The 13,708-nt window shown below is 49.0% G+C and overlaps 1 protein-coding gene and 1 long non-coding RNA gene across 2 annotated transcripts in view; one reads left to right on the top strand and one right to left on the bottom strand.

The window, feature by feature from the left end:
* LOC122465774 overlaps positions 1 to 12,284 on the top strand; it is a 30,250-nt gene extending 17,966 nt beyond the window's left edge. The window contains exons 2-4 of the long non-coding RNA XR_006290816.1: positions 31 to 33; positions 7,007 to 7,019; positions 12,181 to 12,284. This is a non-coding gene — a long non-coding RNA (uncharacterized LOC122465774). The remainder of the gene's footprint in view (positions 1 to 30; positions 34 to 7,006; positions 7,020 to 12,180) is intronic.
* The window catches only part of CPLX1 (complexin 1), a 208,206-nt gene that overhangs the window by 4,862 nt on the left and 189,636 nt on the right, over positions 1 to 13,708 (bottom strand). The gene's annotated exons all lie outside the window — the stretch shown is intronic.

The raw sequence follows: 13,708 nt of genomic DNA, 5'->3' as shown, positions 1-13,708 counted from the left end.
CCCAGCGAACAGAGCGGCGGAGGACATGAGGGGGTCCATCAAACATTGACATTTGCTCTGACAAGGATCCTGGCTCACTGCAGCGCATGGTGTTAAATAATCATGAACCTTTAAAAAGGAATCTGCTTTCAAATGTCAGCTCAGCCCTGCTGTAGAAACCTGAGGTGCTAATGAAAATAAAACTATGCCTCTGACTGCTGCAATATCTGCATAATTGTTAGCAGCCTTCTGTTCCCTACATAGGGAGCAGAGACATCCTGTTAAAAGCAGCCCCTCCTAACCACTGCCCATTACGCTAATGATTATGTCCCTCACCAAGACAATACAAACTTGTGTTTTTTAAACTTTAAAACGTTTGGGTGGCATTATCCATAGTGCTCAGTGTTAGCATAAGGGAGTGTCTACATGGAGACACTCAGGAAAGTTAATCTGAATTCACTTTTAAAGTGGATTAGTTAAACCACATTAAATGCCTGGATGGATGCCCCTATTCGGTATTTACAGTGGCCTGAATATAGTTTAGCTTAATTTGCTTTGAAAGTGAATTAAGCTAAACCGAATTCAGGAAACTTTAATTTGGAAGAGCATCCATACAGTGGTTTAATGCAGGTGAACTAATGCACTTCAAATTTACACCTTGTCAAATTGGATTAACTTTCCTGAAACCAGGTCTACACTGCAAACCTGTATCGCTATAATGATGTTGCTCGGGGCTGTGAAAAATCCACACCCCTGAGCGATCTAGTTATACTGACCTAGCCCCCCCCCCCCCCCCCCCATTGTAGACAGCACTGTGTTGACGGTACCTGAAGACAAGCCCTGAGTGTCCCCGGGTAGACAAACCCTAATACTGAACCTGCAAAGTCAAGGGGAGCTTTATCCCTGGGAGCAGAGTTAGGCCAACACTATGCACAATTGAGAAGGACTCGACGCAGCTCAAGACTTTGGTATGTCTACACTACAGAGAATACACCGGCATCACTACAGGGCTGTAGCTATGTCAGCATAACCCCATCGTGTAGACACAGCCTATACTGATTGAAATGATTTTTCTGTTGGTGCAAGAACACCATCTCCCTGAGCGATGGTCGCTAAGTTGACAGAAGCACTCTTCTGTGGACCTACCCCAGGGGTTCGATCAGCAAGCTACAGGGCTCAGGGGTGTGGATTTTTCACACCCCTGACCAAGTAGTTTCGCCTACCTCAATGTTTCGTTTTCTATCCTGGGACCAGGTGGTAACAGCACTGCGGAGAAAAAAATGATTAGCAGGCAACAGCCATCCATGAAAGCAGAGGGGTGAGTTTAGCAGAACTGATGTGGCCCCGTACCTTGCCTCTTCCTTATCCTTTAGATAGGAATGAGACCTTTGAGCTCAAAACATACCTTCTTCTGAGCTGCAGCCTCTGTAGGCACAGCAAGCTTCCGTACTCCTGTGTATGAATCTGACTCATTACTGTTTGAACAGAAACATTCTCAAGCCTGCAAGTGGAGTGGAGATTTGCTACTGTCCCTGAGAATTAAAGTCATGAAGCCGAGACTCTACATGAGTAACAGAATTTTATTCTAGGATTCTATATTTAAACAACAGCATTCACTAGAGAAACATAAGACCTGCCAGACTGGGTCATAGAATATCAGGGTTGGAAGGGACCTCAGAAAGTCATCTAGTCCAATCCCCTGCTCAAAGCAGGGCCAATCCCCAATTTTTGCCCCAGATCCCTAAATGGGCCCCCACAAGGATTGAGCTCACAACCCTGGGTTTAGCAGGCCAATGCTCAAACCACTGAGCTATCCCTCCTCCCTGCCCCTTTTTTTAAAATACAAATATTTATTTATTTATTTTTAAAAAGTATCCTGTCTATGACAGTGGTCAGAACCAGGTGTTTCAGAAGCAGGCATAAGACTGGAAAGGTCTTGGCTGCCAAGATCTGGGTTTGACCCACCTCAAGGAATAATTTCTATACCACCACTCCCAATTCCCCGATGGCCATTACACTTTTCAGGGTAGTTTCAGACGTTCCTGTTACTTCCAGAAGAAGTTGCTTTGAGTTTACGGGAATATTAGAAAAAAGCACTTCAGCTCCAAGTTATGTACAAACCTACAGCATCCAAAATACCCTTAGGGCACTCCTGTAGGCTCATTTTCATTTCAATTGAGCTGAATGGGTGAAGAGGAGTCTAGAGGTAGCTGAGATTTTCTGTGGGACGACCTGTCTGCCTGCTCTGAATGCATCCATATCCCTTCCTTCCATCTTGCCCACATTCTAGTTAAAGCCCTGAATGGAATTAAGATTAAATTTGATACAGCAGATTCACAGGGTGACTAACTAGCCTGAACCTCTGTAAAGGCCAGCAAAACACGTTGCAAGAATAAGTGTTTTTGAAAAGAAAATTACATGGGAGTTCAAAGAGCTCAAAGGATTAGAGTGGCACAAAGTGCTCTGTATTTTCCTGGTACCATCAGTACAGTGCGGTGGAATAGGCACGCTGCAGATGCACTTTTCATGATTTGCTCTTTTTATTTCTCCCATTACATAGAGCTGGCGTAATTTGTTGTAATGCCAACAATTCAGCTCCAGTCTCCCGCAAAACTCTACCAGACCAAAGTGTGGCAGGTCTCATCAAGAAACTCCTCAACATTTTCTATTGAAGAAAAGTTTTCCTGCCTTCTCTCCCCCTCACCATTAGATCTGAGAGTGACAGATTCCCAAAATTAATACAGGAGATTAAAGGAACGCCTTCCTTAAAGTCCAATTAATTGCAAATGCCAGCCCCCTTTTATGTGTGTGTCGGGGATATTCGCCTCATTATTTTACCTCCGTTTGATGCTAGGCAGCACTCGAATATCTTCCATTCAAACCCAGTGACATTTCGTGGAAAGGTTAGTGAAGACAAATTATTCTCTAGTTAGGTGAGGGGCCAGTGGCGGCCTTCGTGTGCCAACAGATGGGCGCAGAAGTAATGGCCGCTGGCGGGGCGCTACGGGGAACAACTCCGTGGGCTGCTCTGTGTTGTTCCGTTAGCTGACAAATGTTGGATTATCTCCATCAAATATGCACGTCCCCAGACATGCCTTTCGACGGAAATCCCTCTCCTCCCTTGGTTACACCGGCTCTCCGCCCCCCGGGTTAGTCCTGATTTCTCGAGGCTGCAGTGGTCGGCGGAGACTCTGGCTCTGCGGCAAGGAAAGGCGAGCGCAGAGGTTCCAAGGATGCCCCTTGGTAACTCTCAGGGGCGTTTGCCTTTCCGAGCGCCGGCAGCCTGAAAAAGCCGGTGCCTTTGTACGAGCCACAGCAGCTGCTCGGTTTCAATCCTGCGCTGCGCAGGGGGCGGCACCCCGGGGTGCAGAGGGCCAAAAGGAAGATTCTTCCCCGCGCACCTTGCACGTGCAGTCTGTAGAGCGGGGTGGGGACTGTAGAGCCGGGAGTCCTGGATGGCGCTGCTCACACCTGTCTGTTCCTCCCCAGAAGCGGGCATGCGATTATCCACAGAGCGTCCGCAGGCTCCGGGCCGAGGGAGAGCCGTGAACCGTCGCCATGCGCGCCCGCTCTGATTGGACTGGACAATGCGGCGTGTGTGGACAGCACCAGGCGTGCGAGCTGGACCGGGCAAGCGCATACCCCGGCTGCGGGAATGGAAGCCTGATGCGCCCAGCACACACTGCAGTCTGAAGTCAGCAAAGAATTTAAGCATGTGCCTAAGTATAGGCACATGGGTAAGTCCCGCTGGCTTCAGTGGGAGTGAAGCACGTTTAAATGCTTTGCTAAAACGGACCGTGGGCAACGACTCAGGCTACTGAGAAGGACAAGAAGAGACTGCATGCCTCTCGCCAGGGCTGAATGATCAGCCGGAGAATTCCTTCCGCACGCTTAACCCTGCCCTACCCAGCCCACAGGGGCGCTGGCTGCCCCCCTTAGCACCCCCCCAGCTCTTTCCACCAGCAGATCTGAAAGCCCCTTCCAAAGGGAGGTCGGTACTATTATCCCCCTGTTACAGATGTCTCATCTCTCCTTACACAGCCCCGTCTGTTATTCCCCGTTCACCTTCGTTCCCACAAAACCGAACGAGAACAACAAAACACGAAAAAGCACGCTCCGAAAAGATAGCCGATGGCCTTTTCTGTTCAACTGTACGTATGAGGAGCTTTAGATTGGCAGCAGAAGCTAAACCAGTGTGGCCGCCCCTCCTGCGAAGAGCTTCCCTTCGCAATTACGAATTCTGGCGACCGCGTTGGGCACTGTTCAAATTGAAACAAATCCACAGTCCCGGCTGGGCTGCGGCGCAGGGCTGGAGTTCCCTGTGCACCGAAACACGCACGGGGGGGGGAAGCGATACTTACAAGAGCTAAAAATCTGGTTTTGCATTGAGTGAAACTGACTTAGCTTCCCCAGGTGAATAACTGCTTCCGCAGGTAGCCAAAGCCAGGTCAGTTTCGCTTCCGCTGCAACATGATTTAAATGCTCATCAGGCACCTTTCCATTTGAAGGATATTCTGTGATTGTCCCGGAACAAGCAACCAATTACATAGATCCGGAAAGGTTTGCTTGACATGCCACTTGCTTGGTGCTTATATAAGCTTGTCTCAGAATCAGCTGCTGTCATCCTCTGCAGTTCACCTGACAGGCAACGAAATTAAAATAAACGGTGTGGGCCTGACTGGGGAAACCTGCTACTATGCTCGCAGTCAGTGAGTTAATATATTAATTTGGTGGTCTCTGGAAATATCCGTGCCGACTCCCGTCACCATTAAAGAATAATTACCATTTTGCTCTGTAATCATTTCAAACTATTTCAACTTTTTTTTGGCAGCTAATTATTTTGCTCTCATCTAAACTATGATTTGGGGTCCTTGCAAAACAGAAGTTAACACACTGAAAGTATTTCCCTCCGCAATTTCTCTCAAGTTTCTCTCCACAGCACGCCAGGGTGTGAATCTACAGCCCCCGGTTTGCCGCGGTGACGTCCCGTGGGCCCAGCGACCGAGTGTGGCTTGGGTGCGACAGGACTTTCACTGCACCGTAGCTGTAGATTCGCCCCCTGGCTTGCTACAGGGAATCACAGGCGATCAGGGGTGGAAGGGGCCCCAGGAGGTCATCCAGTCCAACCCCCTGCTCAAAGCAGACACACAGTAACTTGCCAGGTAGCCACGTCAGGTGTTTATGTTCAGAGCAGCTGTTGGAAGAAATTCTCAAGTTGCCGCAAAGTTAAAAATCCATCTAAGAGGGACCAGCAGCCAAAAATACAAATGTCCGTTCCGTGGGTGAGATCTCCAGCTGGTGTTAATTGGCAAGGAAATTGACGTTGCTCCACTGAGGTCAATGGGACAGATTCCCAGCTGGTGTAGACCAGTGTCACTCAATTTATGGCACTGGGGTAATACCCGCTTAAGGATCTGGCCCGTTATCGCTTAGCCCAAATGTGAAAGATTTCCCTAGCTGAACAGTAGAGACCATTGGTGTTAACTGTCGGTATGTCCTGGCACACAAACTGCCCGCCATCTAGCCAGGACTACTCTAATGAGGGGGCTCTGTGCCCTCCCTGCCCCCCGGCTGCCCCTGAATTCTCTCAGGGGAATGCCTAGTGGGTTCAAACGTGCCGGGATTTTGGATGGTGCCAATATCTGCCGTTGCATTTGGACTTACGAATAGTTTCTTTTATAATAACAAAAACCTTAATTCTGAAAAAAACAAAACCCCACAACAGTATGGGTCTGTTTGTTTGGGTTTTTTAGCTACTTTGTTCGTATTAATTAATTTAATTCCATAATGAAACGCAGACAAGTCAGAGGTGGGAGAAAAATAATATGGAACATCACTGGGGATACATTTTACTGTGGGAGAGCTAAGAACCCAGCACCGCAACGGATCCATTTAATTTCTGGCTCTGCCGAGGGCTTATGAGGTCAGCACATGAAAAGGATTCACATGTGGTCATCCCAAATGACTCTGGAGGGGCTGCCAAACTAAACAGAGCCTGGCAATCTCGGTAGTGTGGTGGGTTGAATGGAGAAAGGAAGGTAGAGAAAGGATTTTTAGATAACATAAGGGGTACATATTTAGCACCGCACACGGGGAATTATGCAGCTTTCACCGGCTCCCCGGGCACAGCACAAAAACTTTTCCCTGAGTTTGAATTTTAGTATCACACAGTCCTGTAGATTTCGATGCTGAGTCGTTCCCGTGTTGATTAAGAGTTTATTAATGATAGAAAAAAGCCAGGCAGAACCTGGTCTGCCTGGAAAATGTGCTCCAAGGCCAAATGGTCGGGTTGAGCATGCACAACTCAAGAGCAAAGCAGTCAGGGTACAACAGAGACAGGAAATAAAACACCAGGAAAGATGGCAAAAAGGAAAGGGGGTCGTTTGGTGATGGGGGGAGTTTTGGATCTCACCCCCTCCCGTCTCTTCTATCTGCTTAGTGCCTGAGGTGAGCTCAGGGAGCAGAACTTACCACTAGGGGGCTGCACCCTGCAGAGCTTCCAGCGGCTGAGCTCATTGCATATAGACCAATGTCTCCTTGCATCCCTCCACTCCCATCCCCTTCTATTTCTGGGACTCCCTGCAACTCCCCTCCCCCTGCCCTCCTGGTAGGCGCTCTGTGTGCCGCCTGCTTCCCCTCCACCACATGCCAGGAGGTCTGTGTGTCCCCCCAAGGTTCCCCTCCCACCCCTCCAGGCCAGGGGCTCTGTGTCCCCCCTCCCCCGGGGTTCTCCTCCCCCTTCCATGCCAGGGGCTCTGTGTGTCCCCCACACCCAGGTTCCCCTCCCATGCCAGGGGCTCTGTGTGTCCCTGTTTGCCCCCAACATTCTTATGCTGGAAGGTTTTAATGGCTGCCATCCAGCCCGGAGGCGGATTAAGATTCACTGGGGCCCTGGGCACAAAGAGACCCCAGAGACCCAGGGTGCCAGAATCGGGGGAGCCAGGGGGGGCCATGCCCACCCACTTTTTAACATGGGTGTAGTAACCTTGGGCAGGTGCAGAGCGGCAAGGGCTAGGCTTAGCAACAGGGGAGCTGATAACGTGATCAGCTCCCCACCGCAAAGCCCAGCCCCTGCGAGCAGCACCAGCCTCTTCGTGATGGGGGGCTAAGGTGGGCCTTATGCCCCACTCACCATGAAGCCCTGCCCCCTGCTCCTCCCCTTGCCCCAAAGCCCCACCCCTGCCCTGTCCAGGGAGCCCGGGCCGCTGTGTGGAGACCTGGACCCTCCACCTGCCCTGGGCGGTGCGCCCCCAGGGGGGAGGGGACATGGGATGGGGGCTGCTGTCGGCCCCCCACAACGCCCCTGCCCATGGCCAATTTTTATGTCTATTACAGTGGTATGTAGCGACTGCAGCTGCCTTTCTGCTCGGTGCTTTCCCTGGCATACCCAGGGACAAGCCTCGGCCCAAAGGACTCGCAATCTAAATAGACAAGCCAGACAGAGGCCTAACACAAACTGGCTCAGCTTTGCCCAGCAGGTCAGTAACAGAGCTAGGAACATGACTTAGGTCTCTGGACTCACAGCCCAGGGCCCTAGCTAGTAGACCATGCTCTGTCTCTGTGTGGTGTAACATGCTCTTTGGGGCAGGGGCCTGGTTTCATAGAGCTCTGCAAAATGCATAGCTCCCTGTGAAGGGCTAGGTAACTAGCAATGAGAACTATTCATCAGAAATCGAGGTGGGGATTTCCCTGTCTACTTTGAATACATTAGAACTCGGAGCCCCTTCCTGATCCCACTCAGTCGATGGCATGATTTATGCCGTGTGCTGGTATTCAGTGTGAGATAAAAGGGGTGGAATCTGGCTCACCGCTTCCCCCCAAAAGGCGTCTAACAGTGAAGCTATAAGTAGCTGCCAGCCAGTCTGTTCATTACAGTACAATAAGATTTAGAAGCAGGATATATGCACTGCCAGGCATTGAAAGAAAAATCAAGGAGGGGTGTTCTGGGCATTCCCCCCCCCCCCCATGTGGCTGTGTTTTGCTTTGCCAGCATTTTAGAGCAGGTCCATGGCAGACACCCGTGTTTATTTCTCTAGCTGACTTTGCTAAGGCTTGCATTTTTCAGAGTGTGTTATGCCCTGATCACTTGCACTTGCATATTTCTAAGCTTCTCTTAATTCACAGCTAGTTTGTAGCTGTGTCTTAGCGGCGCCCTGTTCTTCCGCATATTTTGACATTAAGGTGAAACGGTTCTTTCGCTCAGTATCTATTTTTTGCTCCTGTTCTAAAAACCCCTTGTAATTTTACATCCTAATTATCCCAAGGATTACAGAACGTTTTCATGGGATGACCCCACTGCCACAAGCAGGCAGTGATCTAGAGCTGTGCCAGACACCTTGGGAGAAATGAGAACAGGCCTGGTGCTAATCAGCTCCTGGGAGGAGTTGGACGGACTGTTAGCCAGTAGAACAGCTCTTAGGTTTCAATCCTACCCCACTGAAGTCAATGGGAGTTGTTCCACTGTCTTGTATGGAAGCACAATCATGTCCTTAACTCACCAATCAAGGTACCAAATGCCTGTTTGTTTTGATTTAGGGAAATTATTACTATTGTTTACTATGAAGGCTTTAAAAAGCAGGCTCAGATCCACGTCATTGATAAATGCCATGGATTTCCATGCCACTACTTGCATCAATATAGGGCCCAGTTCTGCAAGGTACTTAAGTGCATGTTTAATGTTAAGTACTTGAGGTTGAAGTCAATGGGACTGTGCATGTTCTTTATGTTAGGCATATATGTAAATGCTCGCTCAATTCATAGATTCATAGACTTTAAGGCCAGCAGGGACCATTCAGTCATCCAGTCTGACATCTCCTGTAACAAAGCCCAGAGAATTTTATCAAGTTCCTCCTGTACTGAGCTCAATTACTTGCGTGTGACTGAAGCCGAGAGGCAGCCGGCTTGGAACAGAAGACTTCAGGAGATGGAGAATCCATCACTTCCTCGCAAGTTTGGTCCACTGTCAATAAGTTGGTGCCTTGTGAAGGCGTAAACAGGCACAAAAGGGCTTTGGATCAGGCCCAGAGTGACTGACTGAATCATTCAAAGGGGATCTGAGAACAAAGCCCTGGTATAAACCCAAGTACTGCTTGTGGATTATTATCCCAATGAACTGGCTTTCCAGCTCATAGGGCTCTGTTACCAGAACTGCAAGGAGTACCACTGGAAGTGTCTTTAAGGGTCTGCTAGTACAGTTCCACCCAACCCCATGGTCACCTACTGAGGCAGCTATCATGAACTATTTCTAGGTGCTAGCTCATGTCTGTCTTCCTTCCAGGCAATTACTCCTCCCAACTGCTGGGTCGATATACCTCAGAGAGAGACCCAGGTTCAACCAGTCAGAGGGGGTACTCGAACCTGGGTCTCATGTACCCCAGGGTCGATCCTTAACCAGTGGGCTATTGGGTATCCTAGTCTTGCAAACTCTTTCACCAGAAATTCCATCCTGGATTTGCCACCCCTGCCTGACACAAGGCTCATCAAAACCTATTTGTTCCCACAGTTTCAGGTTTGATGAACTGGCTTTTTCAGACCAAAAAAAAAAAAAATCGACAAAGTCTAGGCCAGCTCGAGTTTTCAGCTTGGGAACAAGCATTGCTCTTTGTGAAAGGTGAAAATGACTCTTCCACAGATCCCATTCTTCAGCCGGAGGATCAGTGCAGGTGCTGGTGGATTCAACAGGCACCAGAAATGAGAAAGGAAATTGAACAATGTTCAGAAAATGAAGGCTTTTGAAAACGAACGTCTAAAATTAACTTATTGAATTGCTCTTCAGTGTCTTTTGTGACAAAGTTCCTGCTCTACTATTGGTGGATTTGCTCACCTTGGAGCTTCACAGCAGCCCTCAGCTTGGCCGTTTTTCTGAATTCACAGTCCAGGTCGACTCCTCCTGTGTCTGACCAGGAGTTGGGAGGATTTGGGGGGAACCCGGGCCCGCCCTCTACTCCGGGTTCCAGCCCAGGGGCCTGTGGAATGCAGCTGTCTAGAGTGCCTCCTGGAACAGCTGTGCGACAGTTACAACTCCCTGAGCTACTTCCCCATGGCCTCCTCCCAACACCTTCTTTATCCTCACCATAGGACCTTCCTCCTGGAGTCTGATAATGCTTGTACTCCTCAGTCCTCCAACAGTCCGTGTTCTCACTCTCTGCTCCTAGTGCCTCTTGTTCCCAGCTCCTCACATGCACACCACAAACTGAAGCGAGCTCCTTTTTAAAACCCAGGTGCCCTGATTAGCCTGCCTTAATTGATTCTAGCAGCTTCTTGATTGGCTGCAGGTGTTCTAATCAGCCTGTCTTAATTGTCTCCAGAAGGTTCCTGATTGTTCTGGAACCTTCCCTGTTACCTTAGCCAGGGAAAAGGGACCTACTTAGCCTGGGGCTAATGTATCTGCCTTCTATTACTCTCCTATAGCCATCTAGCCTTGACCCTGTCACACTTTGAATAGTCGGTGTGCCCTGCCTGTTGAGATGGCAGTGGGATCAGGTCTGCCTTCAAGTTCTCCAGGCTGTGCGGTGGGACCAGATTTGACCCATGGTAACACTATGTCGGGAGTAGGACCAAGCTGCTGGTTCTGAGACAGTAAGCTCTCTGAGGCATGGACTGTGTTTTTATTAGATATATGTACAGCCCCTAGCACAATGAGATCCCAGTACCTGCCTGGGGCCTCTGCTTGGTCCTGCAACACAAATAACAAAGATTGCTACTTGGAGCAGGACCAAGGCACAACTGTGTCATTGGGGATAACGAAGCCCGGCCACTCTCCACAGCACTTCTGCAGAGTATAGAATATGGTGTCTGGTGCATTAACAATTACAAAACTATGGGGGGGAAATCACTGCAGGCCCATTCAGCGGTAGGAGCTAATTATTTCTGAAGAGCTGGGACTGTGACACGTCTTTGCTGTTGGAGCTTCAAAACAAAACAGACAGCAAGAGAGATGGCTAGAGGGAGAGAACGAAAGAGATAATGGATGAGCCAAATGACTCCTTAAAAGGAATGGACAGAAGATGAAGGGAAGGGAGAAGACGCAATTATAACACACAGGAGGCACCTGCGTTGGAAGTTAGAATCCCATTTCCTACTGGTTTTCATACACCCTCAATTCTGCCTCCTGATCACTGACACTTAGAGTATCCAGGTTCCACCCCTGGACCAGTGGTGTTGTATATTGTTGCACAGAACATTTATTCCTGGGTGGGAAAGGGGGGGGGGGGGCTGATTTGCTTCACCAAGCAGTGCAACAATTAGCATCCAGTTCTTTATATATGCAAATGGTGCAAAGTCCTGGTGCTAACAACAGAGGCCTGGGTGTGGGGCAGGCACACACACACACACACACACACACACACACCAGGCTCAAGGCATCAACCCCAAAAACACTTGCGTCCTGCCTCCTCCCAGTACAGCAAGAACAAATCAGAGCTGTTCAATCTATTATAAGCACCCAGGATGCTCCATTAGGCACAGTCATCTGCTTTGCCAGACCCTGCTTGCCAGGTGTGAAAAGCTCTATTTTCCTTTTCACAGTCTCATCCATTATTTTCTCAATTACTGCAGTAGCTCTGGAGTGCTCATAACCCAGGAGCACATGTCTGGGCACGTTATGAGACAGGCCCCATGTGGATGTTCCTGGCTCAACGCTGGGAGGAGCCGATAGCTTGGCTGTCCCAAGTGACGCGTGACGTTGATGCCATCAGCCAGCAAATGAGAACACCTATCTGCCCCCTCAGAGGAGTTCATCTGCAGCTTGGGAGGCTCAGGGATTGCTCCTGCTCTGTGTTGCTGATTTAGTGCTGGTTGGACATGCAATTCTGAGGATTGCCGCATTGATCACAAGAACCTTCACAAACCCATAAATCAAAGTCAAGTGACGTTCAGAAGCTAAATCCCAAGTGGCTAATTCTTCTGGAGGTCAGTGATTGACAGCTGAATTATTTCAACACTCCCTGTATGGCCTTTTCAGAATTTCTAGGGAACCGCTAATAATGAATTACAAAACTTTTGAAACGTGTTCTGTCTCTGGTGTGTTACGTTTGTTTTCAAGTAGGTGCAGTTGATCTTCACATTACAAGTTTATGCTGTACTGTACATTTGATAAAAGTGCTCAAAGTACTTTGAATGTAGTACCCACTAAGCAAAAGTGACAGAGCATAGTACATATGACCACAGTAGGAGACTGAAATCAAAAGGCATTGTAGCAAGTCTTCAGATATATTAAGGCTGTTATAAAGTGGGCTGTGATCAATTGTTCTCCACGTTCACTGAAGGTAGGACAGGAAATTATGGGCTTAATCTGCAGCAAGGGACACACAGAAAGATTTTCCTAATATCTAACCTACCTATACAGGTAGTTAAGCTCTGGAACAGGCTTCCAAGGGAGGTTGTGGAATCTCCATCACTGGAAGTTCTTATGAACAGGTTGGACAAACCCCTGTCAGGGATGGTCTAGGTTCCCTTGGTCCTGCCTCAGCACAAGGGGCTAGACTAGATGACTTCTCAAGGTCCCTTCTAGCCCAACATTTCTATGATTCTATGAAGTGATATTATTGCCCAGAAGACATTAAGTCCCTCTCTAGCCCAAATTCACTTTTCCAGTTGAGATCCACTACCACTGAGGCTGCTCCCTCATCAGCCTATGTTCATACATTGCCACCTTCATTATAGACTCTACGCACCTCACATAAGCAACATCCCTGCAAGGTAGGGTAATATTATTCCCATTTTACAGAGGAGGAACTGAGACCCATGAGATAAAGTGACCTGCCTGATATCACACAGGAAACCAGTGGCTGAGCTAGGATCTGTCCAGTGCCTCACCCACAAGACCATCCTTCCTTCTCTGTGGATACCTTCACAATCACTGAAGACTCTTCTCAAACAGAAGCACACGTCCTCCTCCCCAAAATGATGCTCTTTGTCAACTGGATTCTTGGGAACGATGCCAGAAACCCACTGACTTTGTTGCTGTGTCCTTCCCCAAGCCCACTGCTCTCTTATGATCTAACAGGGTGCGGAGCTTCCTCTTCCCTGGTTCTCTAAAGCAGAAGAAATATAATGAGGTTGTACTGACTCCCCCTGGTTGAGCTTCAAAATAGAGCTGTTAGCCAGAGCCATAGGACAGGGGCCAGCCAAGCATGAAGATGACCTTATGGATTCATATCTTTCATCATAAAGCAGCAGTTGCAGAGAGTTGAGCATCTCTCAGCAGCCAGCCAAGGAAGGGAGCTTTCAGAAGCAGCAGCTGTCTCTGTAAGGCAGACGTCTCTCTTTCTGTGATTCCCAGGTAAGGTGTCGCAGCACTTTCCCCTCTCCTGTGCAGCCCATATGTGGAAGTTACACTGGCCTCAATGCTGACGTTCCCCGTGGGCCTTGTATCCTCTGTGCACATGGTGGAGCAGCACTGCGAGATGCAACAGGAGGGCCCTAGGGAGTGCGATCGCATCTTGCTCCAGTGATGGTCTCAGTGACTCTAGAATCTATTGCTGACTAGTACCTAGCAGAACATTCATCCAGCTCATGTGGCAGAGGCCGGGGTTTTTCTTGTTGAAGATGCTGGGTCTGATCTCCAGGGACCATTACACCATGAGCTCTCTGAACTGCTGGGGGCAAAGCTGGAGGGAACACGGCCCCCAGGATGACCTTCCCCTTGGATAATGGAACCAGCTATCATGCTTGCATCTGTGCTTTTCCAGGTTTAGTGCAATCCGGACGGCAACTAATTTTTTCAGGC

Source organism: Chelonia mydas, chromosome 5 (genome assembly GCF_015237465.2).
Source record: "Chelonia mydas isolate rCheMyd1 chromosome 5, rCheMyd1.pri.v2, whole genome shotgun sequence".
NCBI classification, from domain to species: domain Eukaryota; kingdom Metazoa; phylum Chordata; order Testudines; family Cheloniidae; genus Chelonia; species Chelonia mydas.
The sequence above is the reverse complement of the archived record's forward strand: the minus strand, read 5'-3'. Positions and strand labels throughout refer to the sequence as shown.